This window comes from Chiloscyllium plagiosum, unplaced genomic scaffold (genome assembly GCF_037043375.1).
Source record: "Chiloscyllium plagiosum isolate Xiang-an unplaced genomic scaffold, Cpla_swu_hap1 HiC_scaffold_2, whole genome shotgun sequence".
NCBI classification, from domain to species: domain Eukaryota; kingdom Metazoa; phylum Chordata; class Chondrichthyes; order Orectolobiformes; family Hemiscylliidae; genus Chiloscyllium; species Chiloscyllium plagiosum.
This window is the reverse complement of record NW_028270140.1, coordinates 47,193,764-47,220,958: the sequence shown is the minus strand read 5'-3', so window position 1 is coordinate 47,220,958 and position 27,195 is coordinate 47,193,764. Positions and strand designations below refer to the sequence as shown.

Below are 27,195 nucleotides of genomic sequence, written 5' to 3'. Positions count from 1 at the left end.
TAAAATTATCCAAGGGATAGAAAGCAGAGATGAATTTTGAAAGTTTGTTTCTCCAACTGGCTGGAATTTTATTGTGTTCGCCAAGGGCTATATTAAGACAGCAAGTCTTGTTGACATTTATTAAACCTTGGATATACAGGGTGTAACTATCATGTTTGCCGAGGATCCAAAATGCAGATGTAATGAGCAATGAGGGGATTAGTAGTATAATACTTCTCTGGAAAGCTGGGGAGGAGTAAGCAGCGCCTTTGGCTTTGACAGTAGAGTCATCATTGTCTACAGGTTTAGTACCAAAGGACTGGAGAATTGCAAATGTTGTCCCCTTGTACAAGAAGGGCAGTAGAGATGATCCAAGTAATTATAGACCAGTGAGCTTTACTCCTATTGTAGGAAAGGTTTTGGAAAGCATTAGAAGAGATATGATTTATAATCCATCTAGCAAGCAACAATATGATTTCAGATAGTCAACATAGTTTTTTCAAGGGCAGGTCATGTCTCACAAACCTCATTGAGTTTTTTTGAGAAGATGACCAAACATGTCGATGAGGATAGGACAGTTGACCTTGTATACATGGACTTCAGGAAAGCCTTTGATAAGGTTCCACATGGTAGGCTGTTGGAGAAAATGCAGGGGCATGGAATTGGGGGTGATTTAGCAGTTTGGATTAGAAACTGGCTCTCTGAAAGAAGGCAGCGAGTGATGGTTGATGGAAAATATTCAAGCCTGGAGTCCGGTTACTAGTGATGTCCCACAAGGATCTTTTTTGGAACCACTGCTATTTGTCATTTTTATAAATGACTTAGATGCAGACATAGGTGGATGGATTAGTAAATTTGCAGACGACACTAAAGTCAATGGAGTAGTGGTCAGTTTGGAAGAATGTTACAAGTTGCAAGGGGACTTGGATAAACTGCAGAATTGGGTGGGAAGTGGCAAATGGAGTTCAATGCAGCTAAATGTGAGGTGATGCACTTTGGGAAGAATAACAGGAAGGCAGAGTACTGGGTCAACGGAAAGATTCTTGGTAATGTGGATGTACAAAGGGATCTTGGAGTCCATGTACATAGATCCCTGAAAGTTGCCACCCAGGTTGATCGTGCTGTTAAGATGGCATACAATGTGTTAGGTTTCATTTGTAGAGGGATTGAGTTCCGGAGCCGCAATATCATACTGCAACTATACAAAATGCTAGTGCGGCCACACTTGGAATATTGTGTACAGTTCTTGTCACCATATTTCGGGAAGGATGTGGAAGCATTGGAAAAGCTGCAGAGGAGATTTACCAGGATGTTGCCTAGTCTGGAGGGAAGGTCATATGAGGAAAGGATGAGAGACTTGTGTCAGTTCTCATTGGAAAGAAGAGACTAAGAGGTAATTTGATAGAAACATACAAGATGATCAGAGGAGTAGATGAGGTAGAGAGTGAAAGTCTTTTTCCGAGGTAATGACGTCAGCTTGTACAAGGGGGCATAATTGAGGGGTGATAGATTTAAGACAGATGTCAGAGGCAGGTTCTTTACACAGAGAGTGATAAGGGCGTGGATTGCCCTACTTGTTAATGTAGTCAACCCAGCCACTTTAGGGAGATTTAAACAATCCTTAGATAAGCACATGGATGATGATGGGATTGTGTAGAGGGACAAGCTGAGAATAGTTCACAGGTCGGCGCAACATCAAGGGCCAAAGAGCCTGTTCTGCACTGTATTGTTCTATGTTCTATAATCCCCAGGTCAGAGACTAATAAAATGTGCAGACACGTGCAAGATTAGTTCAAATGTGTAGAAGTGTGAAATTATAATATTTGGTAGGATTAATAAGAAATGGCAATATGAACCATTTGTTACAATTTCAAAAGTTCCCCTTAATATTACAAAAGAGAATACAGTCACAGAGAGAGACCTGGAAATGAATGCACTTTATCTTTGAAGGTGACAGGAAACAATGAGAATAGTTTAAAAAAAGTGGGATGCTTAATTTACTTATAAGGAATAATAAACAAAAGCAGAGAGCTAAACTAAATATTCAAAGTTTGTGAGAAGATTTGTAGCTCGGGTGCTCGTTGTTGTGGTTCTGTTCGCCGAGCTGGAAGTTTTTGTTGCAAACGTTTCGTCCCCTGGCTAGGCGACATCATCAGTGCTTGGGAGCCTCCTGCGAAGCGCTTCTTTGGAAGATTTGTAGCTCGGGTGCTCGTTGCTGTGGTTCTGTTCGCCGAGCTGGAAGTTTTTGTAGCAAACGTTTCGTCCCCTGGCTAGGCGACATCATCAGTGCTTGGGAGCCTCCTGCGAAGCGCTTCTTTAAGCTAAATACTTATAACGTGTTGATTGGTCCTCAAATGAAATGTTGTGTTCAATTCTGTGCATTTTGGAGTGATGGCAAAGCCTTAGAGAGATTGCAGCGTAGATGTGCTAGAATAATACAAATAATGAGATCTTCAATTATTTGGAGAAACTGAAGAGTCTGTGGTCATTCTCCTTCGAGCAGAGAAAATTATTCTCGAGTTCTGAAGATAAGTCATATTGTACTCAACATTAACACTGTTTCTCTCACCATAGATGTTGCCACACCTGCTGAATTTCTCCAGCATTTCTGTTTTTCTTTAAGATTATGATGGGGAACTTAGTAGATTTCCAGGATCATGAATAGTATTAATAGAGTAAATGAGCTGAAACTCTTCCCAGTGACAGAACACAAGGGTTCAAAGATGATTGGTAAAAGTGACATGGGACACTGGAAGTATTCTTGCTTCTCCTAGACCACAAGTAGTGCTGGAAAAACAGCCCTCAACTTCTATTAGCTATTCTACACAGGTTTCCTGAGACTTATGAAAACTGGTCAGTCAATGTTAAAACTGGATTAGGGAGGAAAGTTGACATAATTTGCCTTGTTAAAGCATATCAGGAGGCTCTTGTGAGTAGCTTTGTTGCATTGTTGGATATGTTTTGTCAGAAAGGCTCAAAGCAACATTATTTATCATAGTGATTTATTGTAACCATAAAACCGAAAGGAAGGGAATTAGAGTTTAAAATTATAAACAGGGTATCTACATGGATCTGCATGACAGAGGTAAATTTCTTAATCCCAAATGCAAGTCCTCTACTTCATTTCACATTTATTAATCCATATTTATTTTCTGTGATAATGAACTTGCTTACATGTATGATATTAACAGCATTCAGTCACCAAGATACAACATGAGGACAATGCACGCATTAGTCACATAGTAGATCAGACACTAAACATATCTATATTGTTCAATGGAAAGAACTAAAGCCAGCTGTGAAAAGAAAAGTTTTGACTGTTCATGTAGGTTAATCACTAAAATTAAAGGATGAAGCTTGTGAATATGATTAAAGAGGAGGATATTTGATTGCAATTAGAGGATTAAATCAATATAAGACAAAAAAACACTAGTTTATCTTTGTTCAGGACTCAGAACACAATGTGGTCTGTTTCAGTTTCCTCACACATATTAATATTGAGTGTGTGCCAAGGATGCAGAGAAGGTCACAAGATTACTTACCACGTTGCAACATGTTAGCGATCCAGACAGTCTCAAAGACCTGCAAGGACCAATACTTTAGAAGGACACAGACAAGATGGTAAATTGATTGAGTTTTATAAAACAATGAAGGGGCAAGTTTGAGTTTGGGAAAAAAAATTGCTTCAGCTTAATTAAGTTGAGGTACCAGAGTCACCATCACAAATTATGTAAGAGTAGAACTGTGTTAGGCATTAGGAGGGTCCCACTTTCCCTGAGAATGTTTAACCGCTGGACTAAATTTCTAACTTGTTTTGCAAGATTGATTCATTAATGTCCTAGAAAGGATAAAAATTGAATCTGTTTCTGGCTGGGGTAGAGATTACTTCATACCAGAGGCTGGTATCTTGTAATTTAATCAGGGCATTAGTAAATTCTTGCCTCGTTTAAGTCTCTTAAGAAGGTCATAGGTGAAGTTTCCAGAATCTTGCATCCAATAATAGCAGTGGTATCTTTATTGGTGGAGATTACTTTTGGTGACTTTTGACCCCACAAATTCTACTCTGACTTCAACGCCGATGCTATTGATCCCTCATTCACTGAAGTTTTCTGGGGAAGCGGACTGATTTCTGGTTTGGACATGTCAGTGAACATCCACAGCATTACATGTTTCTCTGACATCAACAAACTCCTTCAGCCTTACTGGAACTCTATGATACTCACCTCATATCACTTGGCATAATACAGTTGGTACAGGTAGTGAAGGAGTGCTCACAGTTTTCTTGTACACTGCTTTTATGTTGAGCTGATCACCAATACCTTTACTGTTACAGCTGGTAGACACAAGTGTACACAACAAGGTAAAAACAATGACTGCAGATGCTGGAAACCAGATTCTGGATCAATGGTGCTGGAAGAGCACAGCAGTTCAGGCAGCATCGAGGAGCTTCAGCAAAATCGACGTTTCGGGCAAAAGCCCTTCATCAGGAATAAAGGCAGAGAGCCTGAAGCGTAGAGAGATAAGCTAGAGGAGGGTGGGGGTGGGGAGAGAGTAGCATAGAGTACAATGGGTGAGTGGGGGAGGAGATGAAGGTGATAGGTCAGGGAGGAGAGGGTGGAGTGGATAGGTGGAAAAGGAGCTAGGCAGGTCAGATAAGTCCGGACAAGTCAAGGGGACTGGAAGTTTGAAACTAGGATGAGGTGGGGGAAGGGGAAATGAGGAAGCTATTGAAGTCCACATTGATGCCCTGGGGTTGAAGCGTTCCGAGGCGGAAGATGAGGCGTTCTTCCTCCAGGCATCTGGCGGTGAGGGAGCGGCGGTGAAGGAGGCCCAGGACCTCCATGTCCTCGGCAGAGTGCGAGGGGGAGTTGAAATGTTGGGCCACGGGGCGGTTTAGTTGATTGGTGCGGGTGTCTCGGAGATGTTCCCTAAAGCGCTCTGCTAGGAGGCGCCCAGTCTCCCCAATGTAGAGGAGACCGCATCGGGAGCAACGGATACAATAAATGATATTAGTGGATGTGCAGGTAAAGTTTTGATGGATATGGATGGCTCCTTTAGGGCCTTGGATAGAGGTGAGGGAGGAGGTGTGGGCACAGGTTTTACAGTTCCTGCGGTGGCAGGGGAAAGTGCCAGGATGTGAGGGTGGGTCGTAGGGGGGGGCGTGGACCTGACCAGGTAGTCACGGAGGGAACGGTCTTTGCGGAAGGCGGAAAGGGGTGGGGAGGGAAATATATCCCAGGTGGTGGGTCTTTTTGGAGGTGGCGGAAATGTCGGCGGATGATTTGGTTTATGCGGAGGTTTGTAGGGTGGAAGGTGAGCACCAGGGGCGTTCTGTCCTTGTTACGGTTGGAGGGGTGGGGTGTGAGGGCGGAGGTGTGGGATGTGGACGAGATGCGTTGGAGGGCATCTTTAACCACGTGGGAAGGGAAATTGCGGTCTCTAAAGAAGGAGGCCATCTGATGTGTTCTGTGCTGGAACTGGTCCCCCTGGGAGCAGATATGGCGGAGGTGGAGGAATTGGGAATACGGGATGGCAATTTTTGCAAGAGATAGGGTGGGAAGAGGTGTAATCCAGGTAGCTGTGGGAGTCGGTGGGTTTGTAAAAAATGTCAGTGTCAAGTCGGTCGTCACTAATGGAGATGGAGAGTCCAGGAAGGGGAGGGAGGTGTCAGAGATGGTCCAGATAAATTTAAGGTCAGGGTGGAATGTGTTGGTGAAGTTGATGAATTGCTCAACCTCCTCGCGGGAGCACGAGGTGGCGCCAATGCAGTCATCAATGTAGCGGAGGAAGAGGTGGGGAGTGGTGCTGGTGTAATTACGGAAGATCAACTGTTCTACGTAGCCAACAAAGAGACAGGCATGGCTACCCCTTTGGTCTGGAGGAAGTGGGAGGATTCAAAGGAGAAATTGTTAAGGGTGAGGACCAGTTCGGCCAAATGAATGAGAATGTCGGTGGAAGGGTACTGTTGGGGACGTCTGGAGAGGAAAAAACGGAGGGCTTGGAGGCCCTGGTCATGGCGGATGGAGGTGTAGAGGGATTGGATATCCATGGTGAAGATGAGGCGTTGGGGACCGGGGAAACGGAAGTCTTGGAGGAGGTGGAGGGCGTGGGTGGTGTCTCGAACATATGTGGGGAGTTCCTGGACTAGGGGGGATAGGACAGTGTCGAGGTAGGTAGAGATAAGTTCAGTGGGGCAGGAGCATGCTGAGACAATGGGTCGGCCAGGGTGGTCAGGCTTGTGGATCTTGGGAAGGAGGTAGAACTGGGCAGTGCGGGGTTCCCGGACTGTGAGGTTGGAAGCTGTGGGTGGGAGATCTCCTGAGGTTCTGTATGGTCTGGGAGATGATGGTTTGGTGATGGGGGTGGGCTCATGGTCAAGTGGGCAGTAGGAAGAGGTGTCCTCGAGTTGGCGTTTGGCTTCAGCGGTGTAGAGGTCAGTGCGTCAGACTACCACTGCGCCCCCTTTATCCGCTGGCTTGATGGTGAGGTTGGGATTAGAGCAGAGGGATTGGAGGGCTGCGCGTTGTGAGGGTGAGAGGTCGGAGTGGGGGAGGGGGGTAGACAGGTTGAGGTGGTTAATGTCCCGGCGGCAGTTGGAAATGAAGAGGTCGAGGGCAGGTAATAGGCCAGCGCGGGGTGTCCAGGTGGATGCAGTGTGTTGGAGGTGGGCGAAGGGGTCCTCGGAAGGTGGGCAGGGGTCCTGATTGTGAAAGTAAGCTTGGAGGCGGAGGCGACGGAAGAAGTGTTCGATGTCACGGCGTGTATTAAATTCATTGATGCGTGGATGGACGGGGATGAATGTGAGTCCTTTGCTGAGGACTGATCGTTCGTCCTCAGTGAGTGGGAGGTCCGGGGGGATGGTGAAAACCCGGCAGGGCTGGGAGCTGGGATCTGGTGTGGGTGTGGAGTTGGGAGTGGGGTCGGAGCCATTACCTGGAGTGGGTGTGATGGTGGGGGGAATGGGGTGGAGGCATGAGCAGGGGTGGTGCTCCCCTCAGGGTTCTGGGGGGTGGGGATAGTGACAGTGGGGTCTGTGGGGGGCGTGTCAGCAGAATGCAGGTGAGTGGCGCTGGTGGGGTCGGAAGTGGTGGCAGACACGGCAGTAGGGGTGGCGGAGGTCAATGAGCATGCGGCATCGGCAATGATGTGAGGGCCGGAAGTGGCTGTGGGAGTGGCCATGATGGGGCGGAAGTGACGTCATCAATCAGCGTGGGGGTGGCAGCTGCATCAGCCACGTGGCTAATGGCATTTCCAAGGCCAGGGGAATATTCTGGAATGTTTGAGGAGCACTGGTTATGGAGGTGGGTGGATAAATGTTTGTTGTGCTGACAGTTTTTGATGTTTGAGATGGAATTGAAATACTGTTTGTTGAGAGTATGAATTCTCCTGAGGATGTAGTACAGAGTGGGTCCTTTGCAATTCTGAGAGAGTGTTGCCCTCAGCTGAGGCAGGGCTGACTGTAGAGAGGTTAGGTGCCGGCGCATTGCTGCGAGCGTGGAGCAGACGATCTTGAAGGAGAACTGTTGCTGGTGTTTTTGAATCTGTAGGCTGTACTGTTTGTCCTGTTCGGGTCCGAACGCTGCCGGTATATAGGTGGTCCGGAGTCCGTGTGGGATGAGTTGGTTACGGAGGCAGGCACTGAGGAAGCAAATGTGGCTGTGGTAGCGCGTTTGTTTCACGACATTGTTGAAGAGCTTCAGGGCAGAGGAAATGACCTGGGAGTTGCAGTGGGAGAGGGACTCCCTGAGATTCTTGTAGAGAGAGGAGGAAAACTTCTTCAAGGCAGGCATCCTTGCAAGAGGATTCGCAGTAGGGTTAAAATCACCCCCACGCTGATTGATGATGTCACTTCCGCCTCCATCATGGCCACTCCCACAGCTACTTCCGGCCCTCACATCATTGCCGATGCCACATGCTCATTGACCTCCGCCACCCCTACTGCCGTGTCTGCCACCACTTCCGCCCCCACCAGCGCCACTCACCTGCATTCTGCTGACACGCCCCCCACAGACCCCACTGTCACTATCCCCACCCCCAGAACCCTGAGGGGAGCACCACCCCTGCTCATGCCTCCACCCCCATTCCCCCCACCATCACACCCACTCCAGGTACTGGCTCCGACCCCACTCCCAACTCCACACCCACACCAGATCCCAGCTCCCAGCCCTGCCGAGTTTTCACCATCCCCCCGGATCTCCCACTCACTGAGGACGAACGATCAGTCCTCAGCAAAGGACTCACATTCATCCCCGTCCGTCCACGCATCAATGAATTTAATACATGCCGTGACATCGAACACTTCTTCCGTCGCCTCCGCCTCCGAGCTTACTTTCACAATCAGGACCCCCGCCCACCTTCCGAGGACCCCTTCGCCCACCTCCAACACACTGCATCCACCTGGACACCCCGCGCTGGCCTATTACCTGCCCTCGACCTCTTCATTTCCAACTGCCGCCGGGACATTAACCACCTCAACCTGTCTACCTCCCTCCCCCACTCCGACCTCTTACCCTCACAACGCGCAGCCCTCCAATCCCTCTGCTCTAATCCCAACCTCACCATCAAGCCAGCGGATAAAGGGGGCGCAGTGGTAGTCTGACGCACTGACCTCTACACCGCTGAAGCCAAACGCCAACTCGAGGACACCTCTTCCTACTGCCCACTCGACCATGAGCCCACCCCCATCACCAAACCATCATCTCCCAGACCATACAGAACCTCATCACCTCAGGAGATCTCCCACCCACAGCTTCCAACCTCATAGTCCGGGAACCCCGCACTGCCCAGTTCTACCTCCTTCCCAAGATCCACAAGCCTGACCACCCTGGCCGACCCATTGTCTCAGCATGCTCCTGCCCCACTGAACTTATCTCTACCTACCTCGACACTGTCCTATCCCCCCTAGTCCAGGAACTCCCCACATATGTTCGAGACACCACCCACGCCCTCCACCTCCTCCAAGACTTCCGTTTCCCCGGCCCCCAACGCCTCATCTTCACCATGGATATCCAATCCCTCTACACCTCCATCCGCCATGACCAGGGCCTCCAAGCCCTCCGTTTTTTCCTCTCCAGACGTCCCCAACAGTACCCTTCCACCGACACTCTCATTCGTTTGGCCGAACTAGTCCTCACCCTTAACAATATCTCCTTTGAATCCTCCCACTTCCTCCAGACCAAAGGGGTAGCCATGGGCACACGTATGGGCCCCAGCTATGCCTGTCTCTTTGTTGGCTACGTAGAACAGTTGATCTTCCGTAATTACACCAGCACCACTCCCCACCTCTTCCTCCGCTACATTGATGACTGCATTGGCGCCACCTCGTGCTCCCGCGAGGAGGTTGAGCAATTCATCAACTTCACCAACACATTCCACCCTGACCTTAAATTTATCTGGACCATCTCTGACACCTCCCTCCCCTTCCTGGACCTCTCCATTTCCATTAGTGACGACCGACTTGACACTGACATTTTTTACTAACCCACCGACTCCCACAGCTACCTGGATTACACCTCTTCCCACCCTATCTCTTGCAAAAATGCCATCCAGTATTCCCAATTCCTCCGCCTCCGCCGTATCTGCTCCCAGGAGGACCAGTTCCACCACAGAACACATCAGATGGCCTCCTTCTTTAGAGACCGCAATTTCCCTTCCCACGTGGTTAAAGATGCCCTCCAACGCATCTCATCCACATCCCGCACCTCCGCCCTCAGACCCCACCCCTCCAACCGTAACAAGGACAGAACGCCCCTGGTGCTCACCTTCCACCCTACAAACCTCTGCATAAACCAAATCATCCGTCGACATTTCCGCCACCTCCAAAAAGACCCAGCACCAGGGATATATTTTCCTTCCCACCCCTTTCCGCCTTCCGCAAAGACCGTTCCCTCCGTGACTTCCTGGTCAGGTCCACGCCCCCCTACGACCCACCCTCACATCCTGGCACTTTCCCCTGCCACCGCAGGAACTGTAAAACCTGTGCCCACACCTCCTCCCTCACCTCTATCCAAGGCCCTAAAGGAGCCTTCCATATCCATCAAAATTTTACCTGCACATCCACTAATATCATTTATTGTATCCGTTGCTCCCGATGCGGTCTCCTCTACATTGGGGAGACTGGGCGCCTCCTAGCAGAGCGCTTTAGGGAACATCTCCGAGACACCCGCACCAATCAACTAAACCGCCCCGTGGCCCAACATTTCAACTCCCCCTCGCACTCTGCCGAGGACATGGAGGTCCTGGGCCTCCTTCACCGCCGCTCCCTCACCGCCAGATGCCTGGAGGAAGAACGCCTCATCTTCCGCCTCGGAACACTTCAACCCCAGGGCATCAATGTGGACTTCAACAGCTTCCTCGTTTCCCCTTCCCCCACCTCATCCTAGTTTCAAACTTCCAGTCCCCTTGACTTGTCCGGACTTGTCTGACCTGCCTAGCTCCTTTTCCACCTATCCACACCACCCTCTCCTCCCTGACCTATCACCTTCATCTCCTCCCCCACTCACCCATTGTACTCTATGCTACTCTCTCCCCACCCCCACCCTCCTCTAGCTTATCTCTCTACGCTTCAGGCTCTCTGCCTTTATTCCTGATGAAGGGCTTTTGCCCGAAATGTCGATTTTGCTGAAGCTCCTCGATGCTGCCTGAACTGCTGTGCTCTTCCAGCACCATTGATCCAGAATCTGGTTTCCAGCATCTGCAGTCATTGTTTTTACCTTGTTGTGTACACTTGTGTCTACCAGCTGTAACAGTAAAGGTATTGGTGATCAGCTCAACATAAAAGCAGTGTACAAGAAAACTGTGAGCACTCCTTCACTACCTGTACCAACTGTATTATGCCAAGTGATATGAGGTGAGTATCATAGAGTTCCAGTAAGGCTGAAGGAGTTTGTTGATGTCAGAGAAACATGTAATGCTGTGGATGTTCACTGACATGTCCAAACCAGAAATCAGTCCGCTTCCCCTGAAAACTTCAGTGAATGAGGGATCAATAGCATCGGCGTTGAAGTCAGAGTAGAATTTGTGGGGTCAAAAGTCACCAAAAGTAATCTCCACCAATAAAGATACCACTGCTATTTTTGGATGCAGGATTCTGGAAACGTCACCTATGACCTTCTTAAGAGACCTAAACGAGGCAAGAATTTACTAATGCCCTGATTAAATTACAAGATACCAGCCTCTGGTATGAAGTAATCTCTACCCCAGCCAGAAACAGATTCAATTTTTATCCTTTCTAGGACATTAATGAATCAATCTTGCAAAACAAGTTAGAAATTTAGTCCAGCGGTTAAACATTCTCAGGGAAAGTGGGACCCTCCTAATGCCTAACACAGTTCTACTCTTACATAATTTGTGATGGTGACTCTGGTACCTCAACTTAATTAAGTTGAAGCAATTTTTTTTCCCAAACTCAAACTTGCCCCTTCATTGTTTTATAAAACTCAATCAATTTACCATCTGTCTGTGTCCTTCTAAAGTATTGGTCCTTGCAGGTCTTTGAGACTGTCTGGATCACTAACATGTTGCAACGTGGTAAGTAATCTTGTGACCTTCTCTGCATCCTTGGCACACACTCAATATTAATATGTGTGAGGAAACTGAAACAGACCACATTGTGTTCTGAGTCCTGGACAAAGATAAACTAGTGTTTTTTTGTCTTATATTGATTTAATCCTCTAATTGCAATCAAAAATCCTCCTCTTTAATCATATTCACAAGATTCGTCCTTTAATTTTAGTGATTAACCTACATGAACAGTCAGAACTTTTCCTTTCACAGCTGGCTTTAGTTCTTTCCGTTGAACAATATAGATATGTTTAGTGTCTGACCTACTATGTGACTAATGCGTGCATTGTCCTCATGTTGTATCTTGGTGACTGAATGCTGTTAATATCATACATGTAATGCAAGTGCATTATCACAGAAAATAAATATGGATTAATAAATGTGAAATGAAGTAGAGGACTTGCATTTGGGATTAAGAAATTTACCTCTGTCATGCAGATCCATGTAGATACCCTGTTTATAATTTTAAACTCTAATTCCCTTCCTTTTGGTTTTATGGTTACAATAAATCACTATGATAAATAATGTTGCTTTGAGCCTTTCTGACAAAACATATCCAACAATGCAACAAAGCTACTCACAAGAGCCTCCTGATATGCTTTAACAAGGCAAATTATGTCAACTTTCCTCCCTAATCCAGTTTTAACATTGACTGACCAGTTTTCATAAGTCTCAGGAAACCTGTGTGGAATAGCTAATAGAAGTTGAGGATTGTTTTTCCAGCACTACTTGTGGTCTAGGAGAAGCAAGAATACTTCCAGTGTCCCATGTCACTTTTACCAATCATCTTTGAACCCTTGTGTTCTGTCACTGGGAAGAGTTTCAGCTCATTTACTCTATTAATACTATTCATGATCCTGGAAATCTACTAAGTTCCCCATCATAATCTTAAAGAAAAACAGAAATGCTGGAGAAATTCAGCAGGTGTGGCAACATCTATGGTGAGAGAAACAGTGTTAATGTTGAGTACAATATGACTTATCTTCAGAACTCGAGAATAATTTTCTCTGCTCGAAGGAGAATGACCACAGACTCTTCAGTTTCTCCAAATAATTGAAGATCTCATTATTTGTATTATTCTAGCACATCTACGCTGCAATCTCTCTAAGGCTTTGCCATCATTCCAAAATGCACAGAATTGAACACAACATTTCAGTTGAGGACCAATCAACACGTTATAAGTATTTAGCTTAAAGAAGCGCTTCGCAGGAGGCTCCCAAGCACTGATGATGTCGCCTAGCCAGGGGACGAAACGTTTGCTACAAAAACTTCCAGCTCGGCGAACAGAACCACAGCAACGAGCACCCGAGCTACAAATCTTCCATAGAAGCGCTCGCAGGAGGCTCCCAAGCACTGATGATGTCGCCTAGCCAGGGGACGAAACGTTTGCAACAAAAACTTCCAGCTCGGCGAACAGAACCACAACAACGAGCACCCGAGCTACAAATCTTCTCACAAACTTTGAATATTTAGTTTAGCTCTCTGCTTTTGTTTATTATTCCTTATAAGTAAATTAAGCATCCCACTTTTTTTAAACTATTCTCATTGTTTCCTGTCACCTTCAAAGATAAAGTGCATTCATTTCCAGGTCTCTCTCTGTGACTGTATTCTCTTTTGTAATATTAAGGGGAACTTTTGAAATTGTAACAAATGGTTCATATTGCCATTTCTTATTAATCCTACCAAATATTATAATTTCACACTTCTACACATTTGAACTAACCTTGCACGTGTCTGCACATTTTATTAGTCTCTGACCTGGGGATTATAGAACATAGAACAATACAGTGCAGAACAGGCTCTTTGGCCCTTGATGTTGCGCCGACCTGTGAACTATTCTCAGCTTGTCCCTCTACACAATCCCATCATCATCCATGTGCTTATCTAAGGATTGTTTAAATCTCCCTAAAGTGGCTGGGTTGACTACATTAACAAGTAGGGCAATCCACGCCCTTATCACTCTCTGTGTAAAGAACCTGCCTCTGACATCTGTCTTAAATCTATCACCCCTCAATTATGCCCCCTTGTACAAGCTGACGTCATTACCTCGGAAAAAGACTTTCACTCTCTACCTCATCTACTCCTCTGATCATCTTGTATGTTTCTATCAAATTCCCTCTTAGTCTCTTCTTTCCAATGAGAACTGACACAAGTCTCTCATCCTTTCCTCATATGACCTTCCCTCCAGACTAGGCAACATCCTGGTAAATCTCCTCTGCAGCTTTTCCAATGCTTCCACATCCTTCCCGAAATATGGTGACAAGAACTGTACACAATATTCCAAGTGTGGCCGCACTAGCATTTTGTATAGTTGCAGTATGATATTGCGGCTCCGGAACTCAATCCCTCTACAAATGAAACCTAACACATTGTATGCCATCTTAACAGCACGATCAACCTGGGTGGCAACTTTCAGGGATCTATGTACATGGACTCCAAGATCCCTTTGCACATCCACATTACCAAGAATCTTTCCGTTGACCCAGTACTCTGCCTTCCTGTTATTCTTCCCAAAGTGCATCACCTCACATTTAGCTGCATTGAACTCCATTTGCCACTTCCCACCCAATTCTGCAGTTTATCCAAGTCCCCTTGCAACTTGTAACATTCTTCCAAACTGACCACTACTCCATTGACTTTAGTGTCGTCTGCAAATTTACTAATCCATCCACCTATGTCTGCATCTAAGTCATTTATAAAAATGACAAATAGCAGTGGTTCCAAAAAAGATCCTTGTGGGACATCACTAGTAACCGGACTCCAGGCTTGAATATTTTCCATCAACCATCACTCGCTGCCTTCTTTCAGAGAGCCAGTTTCTAATCCAAACTGCTAAATCACCCCCAATTCCATGCCCCTGCATTTTCTCCAACAGCCTACCATGTGGAACCTTATCAAAGGCTTTCCTGAAGTCCATGTATACAAGGTCAACTGTCCTATCCTCATCGACATGTTTGGTCATCTTCTCAAAAAAACTCAATGAGGTTTGTGAGACATGACCTGCCCTTGAAAAAACTATGTTGACTATCTGAAATCATATTGTTGCTTGCTAGATGGATTATAAATCATATCTCTTCTAATGCTTTCCAAAACCTTTCCTACAATAGGAGTAAAGCTCACTGGTCTATAATTACTTGGATCATCTCTACTGCCCTTCTTGTACAAGGGGACAACATTTGCAATTCTCCAGTCCTTTGGTACTAAACCTGTAGACAATGATGACTCTACTGTCAAAGCCAAAGGCGCTGCTTACTCCTCCCCAGCTTTCCAGAGAAGTATTATACTACTAATCCCCTCATTGCTCATTACATCTGCATTTTGGATCCTCGGCAAACATGATAGTTACACCCTGTATATCCAAGGTTTAATAAATGTCAACAAGACTTGCTGTCCTAATATAGCCCTTGGCGAACACAATAAAATTCCAGCCAGTTGGAGAAACAAACTTTCAAAATTCATCTCTGCTTTCTATCCCTTGGATAATTTTATACAAATATCCCTTTTACGCCTTAATTTTGTGAACAAGTCAATTTTATGTATTGATCATTTTGTAGAATGATCAATGCCAATAAGGTCTGCAACTGGAGGATGGAGGGAGACACATGGTATCTCAACCAAGTCCAAATGTTTTGATCTGCTGAGAAATGCACATGATGTTCTTCAAAGTCCCACATGATTGCATTAAGCACCAGTTAAAAAGTAACATAGTGTCCTGGTACAACTGTTCCTTCTGTTCTCACAACAGGAACATAGAGAGTGAACCAGAACCAGAAAAGCAGTATGTGTCACATCATCCAGGGCCATAATTGTGCTTTGTGTAACACTCCAGCATGTTTTCTTTCCGTGCATGAGATTTGAGCATCATTGAGAAGGCCAGCAATAACCACCAATGGTGATGCAAATGAAAGATTTACTGGGCCATTTCAAAGGACTGCTGGGAGTTACCCATAATGCTGTTCTCACATAGGAACAGATGTAGGCCATTCAGCCCATTGAGCTGCTATTGAATACAATCATGGATAATTGAAGACTTCAATGGCTTTTATTCACTCCATCCTCAAAATCCTTTATGCCACCAATAATTAGAAACCTATCAATCCCTACCATATATGAAGTCAAAGACTGAGCTTCGACAGCACTCTGTGGTAGAGAATTTCAAAAGTTTCACAACCTGCTGAATAAAACAATTTTTCCTTCTCTCAGACTTAGGTAGCATGCTTTGTTTTAAAACTTTGCTGCCTGGTTCTAGATTCATCAACCAGGGAAGTATAGTAAGTGTTTCTAGCCTGTCTATTCTTTCAAGTATTTTGTAGGTTTCAATAAAATCACCTCTTATTCTTCAAAATGTAAAGAAAATATACAGGCCCAATTTGCCTTACCTCTTCATTTGATAGCTCCACCAACCTGAAAACAAGTGTGGTGTCCTTTCATTGCATTCTCTCTATGGCAATATTTCTTTTCCTCAGAAAAGGAGATCAGAACTGCGCACCATTTGCCAGCTGCAGTCTAACCAAAGTGTTATGCAACTGAAGCCAGACTTCAATATTCCTATTCTCCAATCCTCTTTCTGTAAAGGCTTTCCAAATAGCTTGTTGCACCACTGTGCAAGCTTTCATAGACTTGTGGAGAAGGAAACCTGGATTCCTTTGTACATCTGCACGTTCTAAATTCTGACCATTTAGAAAATATTCAGCTCATCTGTTTCCCTTCCATAATGCTTTCCATCTGCCATGTTCTTGCTCATTCACTAAACCTGTCCAAATACTTCTGAGCTGAAAATGTGTTGCTGGAAAAGCACAGCAGGTCAGGCAGCATCCAAAGAGCAGGAGAATCGATGTTTCGGGCATGAGCCCTTCTTCAGGAAGGGCTCATGCCCGAAACGTCGATTCTCCTGCTCCTTGGATGCTGCCTGACCTGCTGTGCTTTTCCAGCAACACATTTTCAGCTCTGATCTCCAACATCTGCAGTCCTCACTGTCTCCTCAAATACTTCTGAAGCTGCTTTACACCTTCCTCACAACACGCATTCCCACTTAGTTTTGTATCATCCACAAATTTGGAAATATTACATTTGTCACAATCTCCTAAGCTTTGATGTGTATTGTGAACAAGTGAGCCCAAGTCTTGATCATTGGTATACCCCACTAATCACAGCCTGATGCATTTATTCCTATTCCTTGTTTTCAATCTGTTAGACGATCATTAATCTATGCCAGTACATTGCTTGCTATCCCATGTGCTTTAATTATTCTTGTGGGGGACTTTATCTAATGCCTTGTGAAAAATCTACATATATCATATCCATTCACTCTTGTTTATCAATTTTGTTAGTAACAACTTCAAAAACTCTTAACAAGTTCGTCAAACTGAATTCCCATTTTCAATCAATGCTGACAATGCCCAATCAGATCATTATCAACCAGGAGTCTATTTACCCCATCCTTTATAATAGATTCTGCTATCTTTCACATTACCATGTAAGGCTAACAGATTGATAGTTCCTTGTTTTCTCTATCAGCCAATTCTTAAATAGTGGCATGACATTTGTTACCTTTAAGAATTGTCAGAGAATCTGTGGAAATTTAGAAGTTAATCACCGAGTCATTAGTTATTTCTATTAACATCTCATGCAACAATCTGGGACTCAGTAGCTAGGGATTTATCATCATGCAACCTCATTCATTTCTGCAGTGCAATCTTCTTACCAATGCTAATTTCTTTCAACTCCTTACTCTCCCAAGTTCTGGGAGATTTCTAGTATCATCTTCAGTGAAAATGGACACAAATTAATGATCTAGTTTCTCTGTCATTTTAAGATTACCCATTTTGAATTCTTTTGACTCTGCTTGTAATGGACCACATTCATTTTAACTAACTGTTTTCTTTCTGACATATCTATAGAAGCGTTTACACTCTTATGTTTCCTATATCCAAATACATTAATATTCCATTCTCCAATCCCAAATCATTTTCTTGCTCTTTTTTCCATATCCTGAACAATATGAGCATTGACAAGTCATGGAAAAATATTGCGATATCGGAAAAATGAAATGAAACTAGATGGCAACGATTCCTGACATGAGAGTCGAACCAGGTACCTGGTGACTCCAGCCCACCATTTGTACTTCCAGTCCTCCATCTAGGACATAAATCCCCAACACCTCAGGGCATGCTTCATGGGCAGACGGCTCATCCTACATGGTATCGGTGACCAGTCAATTGGGTGGACATGTTGCTGGAGGAAACCGTGCTATATCAATCTCACACCTGCACAATGTGCTATCGGTTTTCACAGAAAACACACTGCAATATGTAATATTGCATCTGCTTCAACCAAATGGCCATATCTCAAAGTCTAAGGGAAGTAGACCTTAGTCAGGGCATGGGAAATAGCCTTCGGTTAGGGAGTGCCAGCACTGTAAGTCAAGGGCATCATCTGACACCTGTCGAAGGGTTTGGATGGAGTCAGTCAGCTGCTTGGGGGAGTCAGTACTGTATCAGCACATTGAAGAGAGTGGGTCATAGTCAATCTTGGAATGTTTGGCATGGCTAAGGACAGGTGATAATATGGCAAGAAGTATAGTAGAATTGAGTGACATGTGCTGTGAAGCCCATCTTGACATTAGAAGGAACTCTTCCTCTTTTATGTTTTTCAAAAAATAGTGTGGTAAGATTCTCATGAGGCAGCAGTGAGTTGCCAAATGACAGGGATTAATGCTTGTTGAACCTCTTGTTGAACCAGTGGTTAGCACTGCTGCCTCACAGCGCCTGAGACCCGGGTTCAATTCTCGCCTCAGGCGACTGACTGTGTGGAGTTTGCACGTTCTCCCCGTGTCTGCGTGGGTTTCCTCCGAGTGCTCCGGTTTCCTCCCACAGTCCAAAAGATGTGCAGGATCAGGTGAATTGGCCATGCTAAATTGCCCGTAGTGTTAGGTAAGGGGTAATGTAGGGGTATGGGTGGGTTTCGCTTCGGCGGGTCGGTGTGGACTTGTTGGGCTGAAGGGCCTGTTTCCACACTGTAATGTAATCATGTAATCTAATCTAATCTCTTGTAAATAGCCTACTCATCTTACTAATATTTAGCATCTTAACTTGCAAAACTGGCTCGAGGTTGGGAAAACACCATATAGAAACCAGAGATGGTAACCCAGAATATTTAGCTCAATGCTTATTCTGAACAATCCCCATTTGCCTTTGACCAAGATGGCAATTGATGTAGTTGACTCAAACATGAGGGTCCTGAATTTAAATAAAGGAGGCTATGATACCATGAGGCATGAGCTGACTGTGACAAATTGGAGAATACTACTTAAACAGATGATGGGGAATACATAATGGATAACATTTGAGGTGCACATGGTGGAATTGCAACAATTGTTCATTCCTGACTGGCACAAAATAAAGTAAGAATGGTGGCCAGACCCAAGTTAACAAGGAAATTTGGGATATAATTCAAAGGAAGGGGCTTACAATTTATGCACAAAACAACAGTAGATCTGAGGACTGGGAGCAGTTTAGATTTCAGCAAAGGAGAACTAAGGCATTGATTAAGAGAGAGAAAACAGAGAACAAGAGTAAGCTTGTGGGAAACATGCAAACTGATTAGAAAAGCTTCTAAAGACATGTCAAGAGAAAAAGATTAGTGAGGACAAATGTCAGAAACAACAAAAGTAATGGAGAACAAAGAGATGACAGACCAATTAAGTACATATTTTGATTCTGTCTTCACAAAGCAGGACACAAATAATATTCTAAAAAGTTGGAATGGATAAACTGAAGGAAATAGTGTTGAGGAAATTGATGCATTTAAAGGCTGATAACTCCCCTGCGCCTGAGAATCTACATCTCAGTATACTGAAGTAAATGGCGATAGACATAACCGAGACATTGGTCGTCATCTTTCAAGATTCTACAGACTCTGGAAGAGTTCCTATGGATTGGAGTGTTGCTAATGTAGGCTGACTACTTAAAAAGGAGGTTGAGAGGAAACAGGGAATTATAGAACAGTTCACCAGACATTTTTAGGGGAGAAAGTGCTACAGTCCAAAACAAGTTTGACAAATCTACTGGAATTTTTACATTGAGAATGTAACGAGTAGTAGAGTTGATAAGGGTAAGTCAGTGGATATGATTTATTTGGAATTTCAGAAGGCTTTTGATAAGGTCTCACATAAGAGATTAGCATGTAAAATTAAAGTGCTTGTGAATTGGGGGTAGTGTACTGACATGGACAGAAACTGTTTGGCAGACAGGAAACAAAGAATATAAATAAATGGGTCTTTGTCAGAATGGCAGGCAGGGACTGGTGGGATATCACGGAGATGAGTGTTCACTTCCCAGCAATTCAAAATATATATTCATGATTTAGATGAAGGAACTGAATATAATATCTCCAAGTCTGCAGACAACACAAAACTGGGTGGGAGGATAAGCAGTAAGGAGAATTCAGAGAAGCTTCAGTGTGATTTGGAAAAGTTGAATGAATGTGCAAATGCATGACAGATGAAATATAATGTGAATTAATATGAGGTTTTCTACTTTGATAGCAAAACAAGAAAGCAGATTATTATTATCTGAATGGTGATAGATTGGGAAAGAGAGAGGTGCAACAAGACCTGGGTTTCCTTGCACACCAGTTGCTGAAAGTATATATGCAAGAGCAGGAAGTGGTGAAGGAGGTTGTTACTAGTGCAATTTGTGCCAGATCATATCGTTTTATCTCATTACCTGTAGATGTGACCAGTGACGAGCATTATAGATAAGTACCCAAGTTGTGCTGAGACAGCCATGTAATAACACAGCTGATTTCATGAACAAGAAAGGAGTTCTTCTCATCAATTATCAAGTCACCTGTGATCATCAGTATCACAGCTTAGAGGTTTGTGGCAGTTACATAGAGAACTGCCATGACATCTGGATCTTTGAGAACTCTCATGCTCCTGCTTCATTTTAAGTATTGGATTTCTTACAAAGATAGTTGCTGAGAGACAAGGGTTACTTGCAACAACTAAGGCAAATGACTCCATTACACAACCTCCTGAATGAGGAACAATCTAGACACAATACAACTAGGGTTCTCTTGTAGCAGATGATAAACCTCCTGAAGGTGAGGTTCTGATGCGTGGATCAGTCTGGGAGGGGTACCTGGCAGTTAAATTCAGACAGAGTGTGGTGCATAATCCTAGCATGTTGTGCTCTGAAGAGCAGGGAAAACAACAACAATTTTCTGAGGAGAAAGAAGAGTACTTTGAACAAGAAGAATATCACTTTCAGAAGAATAAAGCACTGCAGCATTAGGCCAACAAGCCATAGTATGTAATTGAGATCTTGTTCCAATAGATAGGATTCTGGGTAATGCAAGATGGAGGATGGGAAAAATTTCTGGCTGTTAGAGCTGCTCCTTTTTTTTGAGATATTTTAGGTGTTGGAGGTGATTTCCTTGAATTCCAGGAGCAGCAATTACTGTTTTATATGCTGTTGCATTGTTTTGGAACTTTGGGAAAAAAAAAGTCAAAACAACAGCAGTTTAAAAGGGAGAAGAGCAGACAAAGGAAGTACATGGTGAGGTTTGTGCAGGAGAGAGAGAGAGAGAGAGAAAGAGAAAGAAAGAGAGAAAAAAAACCTGCACAGTTACGGCCTTTGCTGTTTGAATTCGTGTATCACTGGACATTGGAGTGCATCTGGGAAAATTAACAATTCACTCTTGGAGGAACTGTTGGGCGAAGTTCACAGAATCAGATAAGTTAATTGTTGTTTTAAGTCTGTCCAAGAGAAAGGCTGCAGTAGTGAGTACAGTGGATTCTTTCTTGATTATATGTTTTTGGAGATACGTCTCTTGATTAAACTTAAAATATAAGCCACAGCTATTAATTTAACCTGGGACAGTGTTTGTAGAGGAATGAGACAGTGTTATTTTCTGGGTCTGTAGATTGTGAAGGAGCAAAAATGGCCTTTGCAGTGATATGTACTTCTTGTCAGATGTGGGGGTTTAAAGAGAGTTTAAGGGTTACTGCGGATTATATCTGCCATAAATGCTGTTGGATGCGAATCTTATCAGATCAAGTGGATCGGTTGGAGAGACAGATAGAAGCAATGAGGAATTTGCAACAGCATGTGATGGATGGCAATTATAGGAAGGAGGGGAAAGTCTCAGATACAGTCACATCGATGGGTTAACTCCAGGAAGGAGAAGAGAGGTAGGCAGCTAGTGCAGGAGTCTTCTGTGGATATACCCATTTCAAACAGGTATGCTGTTTTGGAAAAAGTAGGGGGTGATGGATTCTCAGGGGAACGTAGCATGAGCGCCAAGTTTCTGGTATTGAGACTGGCTCTAATGCAACGAGAGGTATGTCGGCTCCCAAGAGATCAATTGTGTTTGGGGATTCTGTAGTCAGAGGTACAGACAGATATTTCTGTGGCCAGCAGAGAAAAAGCAGAATGGTGTGTTGTTTCCCTGGTGCCAGGATCAAGGATGTCTCAGAGAGGGTGCAGAATGTCCTCACGGGGGAGAGGGGCCAGCAGGAGGTCATTGTCCACATTGGAATGAAAGACATAGGAAGGGAAAATGTTGAGATTCTGAAGGGAGATTACAGAGAGTTAGGCAGAAATTTTAAAAGGAGGTCCTCAAGGATAGTACTATCTGGATTACTCCCAGTGCTACAAGCTAGTGAGGGCATGAATAGGAGGATAGAGCAGATGAATGCATGACTGAGGAGCTGGTGTATGGGAGAAGGATTCACATTTTTGGATCATTGGAATCTCTTTTGGGGTAGAAGTGATCTGTACAAGAAGGGGACGGATTGCACCTAAATTGGAAGGGGACTAATATACTGGCAGGGAAATTTGCTAGAACTGCTTGGGAGGATTTAAACTGAAAAGGTGGGGAGTTGGGACTCAGGGAGATAGTGAGGAAAGAGATTGATCTGAGATGGGTACAGCTAAGAACAGAAGTGAGTCAAAGAGTCAGGGCAGGCAGGGACAAGGTAGGACTAATAAATTAAACTGCATTTATTTCAATGCAAGGGGCCGAATAGGGAAGACAGATGAACTCAGGGCATGGTTAGAAACATGAGACTGGGATATCATAGCAATTACGGAAACATGGCTCATGGATTGGCAGGACTGGCAGTTTAATGTTCCAGGATACAAATGCTACACGAAGGATAGAATGGGAGGCAAGAGAGGAGGGGGGGGGGGTGGCATTTTTGATAAGGGATAGCATTACAGCTGTGCTGAGGGAGGATATTCCCAGAAATACATCCAGGGAAGTTACTTGGGTGGAACTGAGAAATAAGAAAGGGATGATCACGTTATTGGGATTGTATTATAGACCCCCCAATAATCAGAGGGAAATTGAGAAACAAACTTGTAAGGAGATCTCAGCTATCTGTAAGAATAATAGGGTAGTTATGGTAGAGGATTTTAACTTTCCAAACATCGACTGGGACTGCCGAGGTGTTAAAGGTTTAGATAGAGAGGAATTTCTTAAGTGTGTACAAGACAATTTTCTGATTCAGTATGTGGATGTACCTACCAGAGAAGGTGCAAAACTTGACCTACTCTTGGGAAATAAGGCAGGGCAGGTGACTGAGGTGTCAGTGAGGGAGCACTTTGGGGCCAGCGACCATAATTCTATTTATTTTAAAATAATGATGGAAAAGGATAGACCAGATCTAAAAATTGAAGTTCTAAATTGGGGAAAGGCCAATTTTGACGGTATTATGCAAGAACTTTCGAAAGCTGATTGGAGGCAGATGTTCGCAGGTAAAGGGACGGCTGGAAAATGGGAAGCCTTCCGAAATGAGATAACAAGAATCCAGAGAAAGTATATTCTTGTCAGATTGAAAGGGAAGGCTGGTAGGTATAGGGAATGCTGGATGACTAAAGAAATTGAGGGTTTGGTTAAGAAAAAGAAGGATGCATATGTCAGGTATAGACAGGATAGATCGAGTGAATCCTTGGAAGAGTATAAAGGAAGTAGGAGTATACTTAAGAGGGAAATCAGGAGGGCAAAACGGGGACATGAGATAGCTTTGGCAAATAGAATTAAGGAGAATCCAAAGGGTTTTTACAAATATATTAAGGACAAAAGGGCATCTAGGGAGAGAATAGGCCCCCTCAAAGATCGGCAAGACGGCCTTTGTGTGGAGTCACAGAAAATGGGGGAGATACTAAATGAATATTTTGCATCAGTATTTACTGTGGAAAAGGATATGGAAGACATGGACTGTAGGGAAATAAATGGTGACATCTTGCAAAATGTCCACATTACAGAGGAGGAAGTGCTGGATGATTTGAAACGGTTAAAGTTAGATAAATCCCTAGGACCTGATCATGTGTACCCGAGAACTCTGTGGGAAGCTAGAGAAGTGATTGCTGGGCCTCTTGCTGAGATATTTGTATCATCGATAGTCACAGGTGAGGTACCAGAAGACTGGAGGTAGGCAAACGTGGTGCCACTGTTTAAGAAGGGCGGTAAAGGCAAGCCAGGAAACTATAGACCAGTGAGCCTGATGTTGGTGGTGGGCAAGTTGTTGGAGGGAATCCTGAGGGACAGGATGTACATGTATTTAGAAAGGCAAGGACTGAATCAGGATAGGAGAAAGTGAGGACTGCGGACGCTGGAGATCAGAGCTGAAAATGCACTGAATCGGGATAGTCAACATGGCTGAATAGGCTGGGGCTGTTTTCCCTGGAGCGTCGGAGGCTGAGAGGTGACCTTATAGAGGTTTACAAAATTATGAGGGGCATAGATAAGATAAATAGACAAAGTCTTTTCCCTGTGGTCGGGGAGTCCAAAAGTAGAGGGCATAGGTTTAGGGTGAGAGGGGAAAGATATAAAAGAGACCTAAGGGGCAACTTTTTCACACAGAGGGTGGTACGTGTATGGAATGAGCTGCCAGAGGATGTGGTGGAGGCTGGTACAATTGCAACATTTAAGAGGCATTTGGATGGGTATATGAATAGGAAGGGTTTGGAGGTATATGGGCTGGGTGCTGGCAAGTGGGACTAGTTTGGGTTGGGATATCTGGTCGACATGGACGAGTTGGACAGAAGGGTCTGTTTTCATGCTGTACATCTCTATGACTCTATATGAGCTGGATGCAGTGATCACTCACTGACTATAAACATGGTGCTATTTGAATGGCAACTAGTCCCTGTCTATATCCAAAAGCAGGTGAGACTTATTTTAAAATTTATGTTTTTTTTTAATTCAATGTCAATGGTTCAGAATAAAAGTAAATGTGGCACAGTGGTTCAGTGGTTAGCACTGCTGCTTCACAGCGCCAAGGACCTGGGTTTCAGTCCCACCTCAGGTAACTGTCTGTGTGGAGTTTGCACATTCTCCCCATGTCTGTATGGATTTCCTCTGGGTGTTCTGGTTTCCTCCCACAATCCAAAGATGTGCAGGTTAGGTGAATTGGCTATGGCAATTTGCCCATAGTGTTAGGTGCATTAGTCAGGGGTAAATATAGAGTAGGGAAATAGGTCTGGGTGGGTTACTCTTCGGAGGGTCAGTGTGGACTTATTGGGCCAAAGGGCCTGTTTCCATACTGTAGGGAATCTAATCTTAAAGGCTTTTCGGTATGTGATGGTACCATACTAAGTAATGAAAAAATGTTAGGATGAGCTGGGCATTAGGGAAAGAGTAATACCTTCTGTATCTGAATAAAAAGAATATGTCCACCTGTTTACAGGCTTTCCAGTATTTGATGGTCCCGTACTGAGCAATGAGAAGATGTTAGGATGAACTGGGCTTTAGGGAGAGAGTAGCACCCCCTTATACAGACTTCCAAGATGGAATGATGCCAAGGTCGAACAAATTGTGTGACTTGATTCTTAGATTATGTGCACTTATATTTGCAATGAAGTGTAGGCCCTGCCATCTATGTGCTCTCAGAAGTGTTTTTTTTTTCAGTTACAACCCAACAATGTGTAAAGTGAAAGGGCTACACAAGATTGAAAAAGCTAGACCAAGTAAATAGTTGGGCTTTACAAACATTGCTAATGCCAGGAATCCCCACAGATCCTCTCAGTGGTGAGTACTTGCCCTTCTGCCAAAAGCGAACATAGGATGAGTGCTCCACCAATAGAGACATGGTGCATAACTAAAGAGGCAAATTTCAGAGAACAGCATGAAAAAGCTTGCAAGGGGTCACAGAGAGACACCCTGTGGGAAACTTGACAAAACTAACACTGAGCCGATTTCTGGTAAATTATAGCCCATAATGTTAGGCTGACATTTTACTCTAATGATGAAGAAAATCTGAACTAGCAATAACGCAGTAATATTTATGAAATCCCTAACAATGCCTCTTAAGAGCGAGTTCATCTCCTACTGGTGTTAGAGCTGTTAACAATCAAATCCAAGCACCAATGGGTTAAGCATAACATTCATCAAGAGAAGGTTATAGTTATGTATAGTTCGGATATTATGGAATTGAGATATTGGAGAAGTTTCTAAAGCCACTAGAAAAAGAGACAGTGGAACTCATTGGGTGCAAATACAGTACAGGCAGGAAACATCACAATCTTGAAGAAGTGTTTCAGTAAGTACTTGAAGCATCATGGCATACGGGGCTAAGACTGTGCGCAAAGTGCAGGGAGATGGGAGTAAAATGGATAAGTGCTTGATGCAGATACGGTAGCACAGAAAGAGGCCCTACAACCGGTAAATGATTACCAAAAGTTAATGCAAGATAATAATGATTCTCAGTGATGGAGAAAAGCTGCGACAAAAGGAAGAAGATGCAGTTGAAACAGAAGTTAGGGCCAAAGAGGATTCAGCATGATACTCTGAAAAAATACAGAGAACTCTGAAACGAAAAAAAGGAGTTTAGATCAGATGAAAACTGATCATATAATTTGTACAGTGAAATTATTCACGAGCGAGAGGAGCAATTGTCTGCAGGATCCTTCACAGAGTCAGAGGTTGTAACTGACATACTTGTGAGCTGTAATGAAGAATCTGGTGATCTTCCTGACAATCGGTCTGATACAGACCTGTGTTAAGGCTGCTGACCAGACTCTTACTGAAACATTCACAAAACTCTGTGGACGGGATCTTCTCCGAACATTCCTTAGTGTCTGCAATATCGTTACGAGTCATTCATTCTCTGACTTTGGTGAGTACTGAACTTCATTCCATTGCCTCTGGGGTTAAATAATAATCATTGATCTCTCACAAAGTGACAGTTTATCTGTTACTTATATTAATACATAAATGTACAGATTGTTTTCCCTCCCGCCTGTTCTTTCGTACTTCTCAGTCCCCTTTATTTATACAACTACACACAACATATTGATTTAAAAAATGGTAAAATAAGTATCATTTTATTGGTTTACATATAAAAACGAGTTACAAACTTTAACCAGAAAAAAGGAAATATATTTTAAAAATCTTTATAATGGCAGTAAAATATCACATTAATATTAAACAATGAAATTTCAGTTCTTTTCATAGTTATGCGCTATTCCTTTAAGATATTCCAAACAATCTCTTTCACCGTATTCAAGAACAATTTTTTTTGAAGCAAAAACATCTGCGAGTGCTTCAAAATATACGACTTATTTTTGGTGGTGAATCATCTTCAGTGGGCAATGGGCAGTCACTAAGCGTCCTCGGTGGTTAAAGCGCAGTGGCTCATCGGCGGCA

General features: G+C 44.0%; 1 pseudogene; it reads right to left on the bottom strand.

Moving 5' to 3' along the window:
- The window catches only part of LOC148151892 (uncharacterized), a 63,166-nt pseudogene extending 36,517 nt beyond the window's left edge, over positions 1-26,649 (bottom strand).
- Positions 26,650-27,195: the final 546 nt, after the last annotated feature.